Genomic DNA, 8,112 nt, shown 5'->3' on the forward strand with positions numbered 1-8,112 from the left:
TACTAGTTATGGTTCTGTTAACTTCTTCTCCAGGTAAACAGATCTTGGATGTGTCTCTCTGGATACACTTGTCTATTCAGATTTTGAGGTAGCAGTTTGCTCTGTGATCTCAGTCCTCTGATGGGCCCAAGACGAGTCATTAATTTTCAGTTTGTTTAGTTTATTCTTGTAAGAATAGGAACAACAAAGGGCAAACAATTCTATGTATAGACTAGGCTACGTATATACATGAAAGTCAAATATAAAATGTATATTTTATTCTAGTCTATTCACAAAATTAATATTCAAAGTTAAAATGTTTTTAGGAAGAAGTTTTTATATCTGAGAACATATAAGGCAAAAGTAAAATAAAAGTATGCTTGCACTTAATTTATGCCACTATAATTATGTCTGTGTGAATTTGGTTCTAGCAAACATTTATTTTTTTTTTTAAGATTTTTATTTATTTATTTGACAGAGAGACAGCCAGTGAGAGAGGGAACACAAGCAGGGGGAGTGGGAGAGGAAGAAGCAGGCTCCCAGCAGAGCAGGGAGCCCAGTGCGGGGCTTGATCCCAGGACCCTGGGATCATGTCCTGAGCCGAAGCCAGACGCTTAACGACTGAGCCACCCAGGCGCCCCCAAACATTTATGTGCTTTAGACTGTGTGAAACGTGCCACTGTGCTCCACTAATACAGATGCATAAGAGTAAAACCACCAAACTCAGGGAGCTGACATTCAGGTATAGATAGATCAGTGAATAAAGAATATAGGTTAGGGGCGCCTGGGTGGCACAGCGGTTAAGCATTTGCCTTCGGCTCAGGGCGTGATCCCGGCATTATGGGATCGAGCCCCACATTAGGCTCCTCCGCTATGAGCCTGCTTCTTCCTCTCCCACTCCCCCTGCTTGTGTTCCCTCTCTCGCTGGCTGTCTCTATCTCTGTCGAATAAATAAATAAAATCTTTAAAAAAAAAAGAATATAGGTTATAAAGAATATAAGCATTACGTTGTAGGAAAAGGTGAAGCTCAATATAAAAATGCAATTTCTGGGTTAGTTTTCCATGCATTCACTTAGGTTTCTGTTCTAAGCACTTCGAAAAGTTCTCAGTAATGGTGTTTGTCCCCTGTAGACCATGTGACTTTGGAAGATACCAGGGACATATGTTAGGAGGAGTTCTGCACATAAATTACATTAACATCGAGGTTAATCCCCATTTCCCTCATCAACTCAGTGAAAAGCATCTCTAATATTGACATTTCTCTATCTTCTTATGGTCTAGTTTTTCATAGGAATACACATTTAATTCTCAAGAAAAGTACATAGACTGAGATATCACAGCCTTAAAATGGTAAAAAAAAAAAAAAAGCAAAACAAAACTATTATTGCATCCTTGAAAAACAAAATGCAATCCTTTGTCTCAGAAAGCAGAGATAGGCACTCTATAAAGAATAACAGAGTCACCTGACTGGCACCGGGACATGCATTGCCTAGCAACCTTCTGTGATTTGCATTAAGTCAGCAGGCTTCGTGGTACCAAGGCAAAAGGAGATCTCTGTACTATTCTTCAAAATATTTATTAATTTTTTTGCTTCTGAAGTTTGTACTCAGTTTGTCCCTTTGCTTTTATATTGTCCTCGCTGTCTGGGCAGGGATTGATATGTGAACCTCCTTTGTATTTTGACAACACAGACACACCACTTGCTTACAGAAAATGCTACAACTCTGAGCTATCTCTCAGGCCACTTACTAAAACTCGTTTTTCTTATGCCTCCATTATTTTTCCTTTTCTCATACCCTCACCTCAAAGACAGTATGTACCTCACTTATACACCACACCAGGTTACTGATTTTTCTGGGGAAGTTAACAGTAGTATTTCTTAGTTTTTATAGTCTGTAAAAGGCTAAGGAAGACTAGAGCCTAAAAGGTAATACTTAAGTACTACCATAATTTTTTATTATTTATTTAAATAATGGAAACCTCTTCTTAAATTTCATTTTATTTTAAGATTTTATTTATTTATTTGTCAGAGAAAGAGAGCACAAGCAGGGAGAGGGCAGGCAGGGAGAGAAGCAGGCTCCCTGGTGAGCAAGGAGCCTGATGCAGAACTCGATCCCAGGACCCTAGGATCATGACCTGACCCAAACGCAGACGCTTAACCAACTGAGCCACCCAGGCATCCCCTACCGTAAGTTTTGAAAATATTTTTTAAAAATTTACTTATTAAATAATCTCTACCCCCAACATGGGGCTTGAACTCGGGACCCTGAGATTAACAGTCGCATGCTCTTCTGACTGAGCCAGCCAGACGCCCCAGTACTACCATAATTTGAAATGGAAAACAATACCCCTTTCACGAACATGGCACCGAAGGTGAAGAAGGAAGCCCTGGCCTCTCCCAAAGCTGAAGCCAAAGCAAGAGCTTTGAAGGCCACGAAAGCGGTGCTGAAAGCCATCCACAGTCAGAAAAAACTGAAGATCTGCACATCACCTACAGTCCCACAGCCCCAGACGCTGCATCTCCAAAGGCAGCCCAAATATCCTTGAAAGTGCGCCCCCAGGAGGAAAAAAGCTTGACCACTATGCCATCATCAAGTGGCCCCTGACTACCAAGTCAGCCATGAAGAAAATAGAAGACAACAGCACACTTGTGTTCATTGTGGATATCAAAGCCGACAAGCACCAGATCAAACAGGCTGTGAAGAAGCTCTATGACCCTGATGTGGCCAAGGTCAACATCCTGACCAGGCCCAAGGAAGAGAAGAAGACATACATTCAACTGGCTGCTGACTATGATGCTTTGGATGTTGCCAACAAAAATGGGATCCTCGAAACTGAGACCAGCTGGCCACATCTACATCTAAATCTAAAGTTTTTCACCACAAAAAATATAAAAATAAAATGGAAAAAATAAAATAAAAATAACATCTTATTTTTATTCTTCAGGGGACTACCATTTGTTCTTTTTCACTAGACCAAAAAAAAAAAAAAAAAAGGGCAGAGAGATATGTGCCCAAGTGGAAGACTTACCAGACTCCCCTCAAAGAATAAGCAGTGGTGTTTCAGACTCAGCGTTGATGCCGAAGCCTGGTCCTGAGTTCATGCCGAACAACCAGTGTTCCTTTCCTGCCCTTTCCTACTGCTCTCTCATTAAAAAAACTGCAAAATGTAAAAGGACCAAAGGTTCTTACAGTTCTCAGCACACTGTATTCCTCTCCCCATACATTCGTTATCTTTAATGGCCTTTAAAATGTCTGTGTATCTCTAGCTTCCCTTTTCCAAATGCTACAGCACGAAACTGGCATGGCTTCCAGGGCGAGCCCTTAGCCTTGCCCTGCACACACTGGCCAGCTAGCCAGTGTAGTTACAGCAGGGCCTGAGGCTGGCCTCCGTGATCGTCAAAGTTCAAGGCTGTCACACTTGAGCCCCGTCTCTCCATTGGTAAGCACACTGGAGATAGTAAAAGATGAGAAAAGCAATCTTTACTTGTCAAGTTGCAGAAAGGCATAGTTCTCTTCCTTTATTGAAGGGACTTGCTTTGTAATTATGAAAACGAAACCCTGTAGTTCTACGTCTTCATGGCCTTATCAAGCATCTCGTGTGTAAGATGAGCTAACCATACGATCTGTTCTTCCCCTGAGAAGGGAGGGCAGGTCTCTGGAAGTGACAGCAGACTGGCGGAAGCCTTCCTTTGTGCAGGCTGGAGGCAGGAATGCTCTGCAGAAGACTCACTGCTCTTCTGTGGGGAGCAGAGCTGACAATAGCTATGTCTACACATCACCCCCCTAGATCCAACGGGGCTTATTTGAGGTAGATTTGAAGGATGCTTAGGAAACATTATTCTAAAGCCTTAGCATACACTGTCTCCATCTCAGCGATTTTATCATTAAAAAGTTTTTGGAAGAGGGAGCACACGAAAAAAGCAGTGGCTAAATATATCAAATGTTCCCTGGGTCGTTCTAATATTTTCTAGTGAGAATAAATTAATGAATTTATGGATAATGGGTAACATACTGCTAAAAAAACCCTCAAGTCTTTGGAAAGCCACAAAAAAGACAGGAACAAATGATCCACTTATTTCTTCCATTTAGCATTCACTGATCATCTGAAGCACAGTGACCAACGTGTTTTCAGGAATACAAATGTTGAAAACAACTTCTATATCCTATGTTTAAGAAAGATACAGTCAACTGGGAACTGGCATTTATGTTTGTCATAGCAAATTCTAGATGTTAGCTTAATGTGCTAGTTAATTCTGAGATTATTTGATGTCAAGTACTTTTACTCATATAAAATTACATATTTAGCTCTTCCCCACCTCATACACCATTATCCAGTTTATGTTATTTAAATCTGAAGAAAAAAATAAAAATAAGACATTATGTTCAGTAAGCACCCTATAAGGAACACAAACATCAGGAGAACTCGAGGCTTTCTCTCTTCCCACAAGTGAGCTACAAACGGAACAATGAGGTACTTCCACACCTATCGAATTCAAACACTATCTGAAATATCCAACAAATGGAGTGCCGCGGCACGTCCGCAGCGCCACAGGCGCAGCACCCTTGATTCGTGGATTGGGGAGAAGGACAAGGCACAGACAGGTTAGCTTGCGAAAGAGAGCGTGGGTGCAGGCGATGACAGCCACGAGTGATGGTCGCGAACAGCTGCAACCTCCCGTATTTATTGGCAACAATCAAAGGCAATTACAATCACAATCAATCAAGGGAGTGATCCATATTACATTCTAGTGAATAGTAGTGCATCGCGGGGAGGGTCACGGGATAGTGGTGCATCACCGTCACGGGGAAGGCCGTGGGATGGTGGTAAATCACGAGGAAGGTCAGGGGATCAGGTGATGTAACGTTTAGCAAGTGGGGCCTATTCTTAAACATGTTTCTAGGGGCCCCACGGGCTACCGTTAAGAGCAATCAGGTTTCAGCGGTGTTCTGCCCCAAAACAGCTGGGCGTTCCCAACTGGCGGGCAGGCCGGGCGTTCCTGACCGCTTGCAAACGGGCCTTCCCGACCGCTTGACCCTTGGCTCAACAATGAAGCCCACAAGGTCACCAGAAACATGCTTTCCTATTATATCCCTAACATAAGTCTTCGGCCAGTGGCTGCTGCAATGGAGGCTATGGTATTTTCTTGAAGTATTCACATGATTTCTTCCACTTTCCATTTGGTTTTGCATAAACAGACGCAAACCCCAATCTGAGAGAGACCTCTTTGTCCCAAAGCATATCCTCCATGCTCAAGGCTTCCACTATGACTGCTGGAACTCCCAGGGGCTAGAATTGTTGACTGGGGCCATATTGTTGAAGGCAGGTTGACAAAGGGAAACAGAAATGGTGGGAGAGTCAGTGAAGAGAATGTTGCTCTGCTGTAGGTGGGTTGAACTTAGACTTGATTGAGGGCTTGAGAAAGGAGGGATGATCCTCTGAGAATGTTAAATAAAACTTACCAGCCCGAATTCTGGTCAGATGAGAGGGGTAAAGGATGGAATTTTTTAAAATGGCACCGTACTTATGCTTCCCGCCAAGATCATTTAATAAGGACACTTGCACACAAAACTAAAACGACACCAACAAACCAAAAAACAAACAAAAAAATGAAACCCTCCAACAAAACAAAACCAAACCCAAAACCCCCAAACTGGCCAAAATACATGAAAAATTAGTTTTCAAGGCATCATACAATGAGATTGGGAAAATAAACTGGTCAACCTAACTATTGATGAGATGGATGGGGTAAATATGATTAAAAAGCGGCAACAGATTTCAAGTGCTGGGAGATGGGACAGGTCATACTCTATAAAAGGAAGCACTTAGACTGTGATGACTATAGGTCATGCATTATAAAAGGAAGCCAGGACTGTAAAGACACATGAAGGGTGATGCTTTAGTTTGGGTTTTGTTTTTTCATTTTTGCTTGCTTTGTATCTGTTTTCGCCTAGACACATGCTCCAAATTTAGAGGTGAGATGGAGAGGCCCTAAACACAGTGCAATTTATAGCCCAAAGATCAGGAAATCAGGACCAGGAAAGGGGGATTTTTAAAAAATCCTACACTGACCTGCGGCAGCTGTACTTTAAAGGGGGATAGGAGCTCCGCAAGGGAGTTCAAGTCAAAAGAGTTGAAAGCTAAAACTAATGCATTTTCCCTAGAAAACTGCTGCGCTGTATTTCATTTTATCTCATACCAGATCTTTATAACCCAAACTGCTGTGGAGGAGTGCAAATTGTCCACTGAGTTGAGGTAGTAAATAACTCAGCCTGAAGCCCAATATGTCTTCAATTTTTCATAGTAGAGTTGAAAAGCAGATGTCTAAGAAGTAGTTCTCATTTGTCTGTGTTTGGAGGATTTTCTTCTTAGCATTATCAGCGACCTCGGTAGGAAGTAGGTAATTTCACAGGCTAGTAACGTTATTTAAATATTCACACACACACACACACACACACACACACACACACACACACACACACACACACTCCTTCAGTTTTAGCATAAACACATAGGCACTCCCTCCCACTAAATGCTCTCCCATCTTTATGACATTTGTTTGCTCATTTATAGCTGGGATTTTTGCCAAGTTTCTAGTGAAATAAGGCGTGTTTATGACTAAGACTTACTTTCACAGCTTCAAAAAACCTTTCAACTAGATACTTGAGGAACTTAACAAATTCTTCCATCCCTGAAGTCACTATAATTCATGGAGATATCAATGTCAGGCAATTTGAATTTCTTGTGGTTGCCAAGAGTTACAGTCAGTATTTTATAGTTAGGGGATCTATTATGAACACCTTTAGCTCTCTCTGGAGTTTGCCTGAAAACTCACTTGATTTCTTTGACCTCCTTTCATACCTTTTACCTTACGGTATCGTCCCGTGGGGTTTTATATTATTTCTCCCAAGGGAGAATAGAAAAGACTTCCATAGAAAAGAGCCTGATATTTAAACTGCTGAATGCTTATCAGATACATGGTTTGTGAATATTTTCTCCCATTCTGTAGGTTGCCTTTTCATTTTGTTGATTGTTTCCTTTACTGTGCAGAAGCTTCTTAGTGTGATGTAGTCCCACTGTTCGTTTTTGCTTTTGTTACCTGGGTTTTGGTGTCATATTCAAAACTTCATTGCTAGGATCAACGTCAAGGAGATTTTCCCCTATGTTTTTTCCTAGGAGTTTTATAGTTTCAAGTCTTAAATATAAGTCTTTAATATATTCTGAGTTGATTTTTGTATGCAGTGTAAGGATCTGATTTCATTCTTTTGCATGTGGTTATCCCATTTTTCCAACACCATTTATCAAAGAGACTATCCTTTCCCCACTGTGTATTCTTGGCACACTTGGCAAAGCAAATACTGCGTAATCTCCCTTATATATGTAATCTTAAAGTCAAACTCAGAATCAGAGTAGAAGAGTGGGTTGCTAGGCGCTGGGGGAGCGGTGAGGAAAATGGAGAGATGTTGGTCAAAGAATACAAACTTTCAATTGTAAGATGAATAAGTACTGGGGATCTAATGTACAGCACGGTGCCTATAGCTAATAATACCATAATGTATATTTAAAATTCACTAAGAGAGTAGATCTTAAGTGTTTACACCACACATAAAAAATGGTAAGCATGTGAGGTGATGGATACGTTAATTAGCTTGATTGTGGTGATTATTTCACAATGTATAGGGATATTAAACCATCACATGGTAGACCTTAAATATATATAATTTTTATTTGTCAATTATATCTCACTAAAACTAGAATAAAATAAGTGTTCAGTGCTTCATAATGTTCCCATTTGCTAATGAGATCCAGGATTGCAATGTCACTAGCTATGCAATATATCTGAATTTTAAAATTTGCTTCAACATGCACTTTCAAAATAATTTTGCTTTGATTTTGAACATGTTACCAGCAGAATATTAATTCCCAGATGATTTAGCTCCAACTTCAATTCCAGAAGAACTTCTGAAAACACCCAACATGCTCTTATAACAGGTTTTTTTTTTTTTTTTTTTTGAGAGAGAGAGAGTGAGCATGAGCAGGGGGAGAGGATCTTTCATGCAGACTCCCCACTGAGTGAGGAGCCTGAGGCAGGGCTCACGATCCCATAACCCTGAGATCATGACCTGAGCCAAA

At 40.9% G+C, this 8,112-nt stretch overlaps 1 pseudogene; it reads left to right on the forward strand.

Annotated features, from left to right (window-relative positions):
* Nucleotides 1-2,340: 2,340 nt before the first annotated feature.
* Nucleotides 2,341-6,601, forward strand: LOC123787643 (large ribosomal subunit protein uL23 pseudogene; annotated as a pseudogene).
* Nucleotides 6,602-8,112: the final 1,511 nt, after the last annotated feature.

The sequence above is a fragment of the Ursus americanus genome, chromosome X (assembly GCF_024610735.1).
Source record: "Ursus americanus isolate L20-20 chromosome X, mUrsAme1.1.p, whole genome shotgun sequence".
Taxonomy (NCBI): domain Eukaryota; kingdom Metazoa; phylum Chordata; class Mammalia; order Carnivora; family Ursidae; genus Ursus; species Ursus americanus.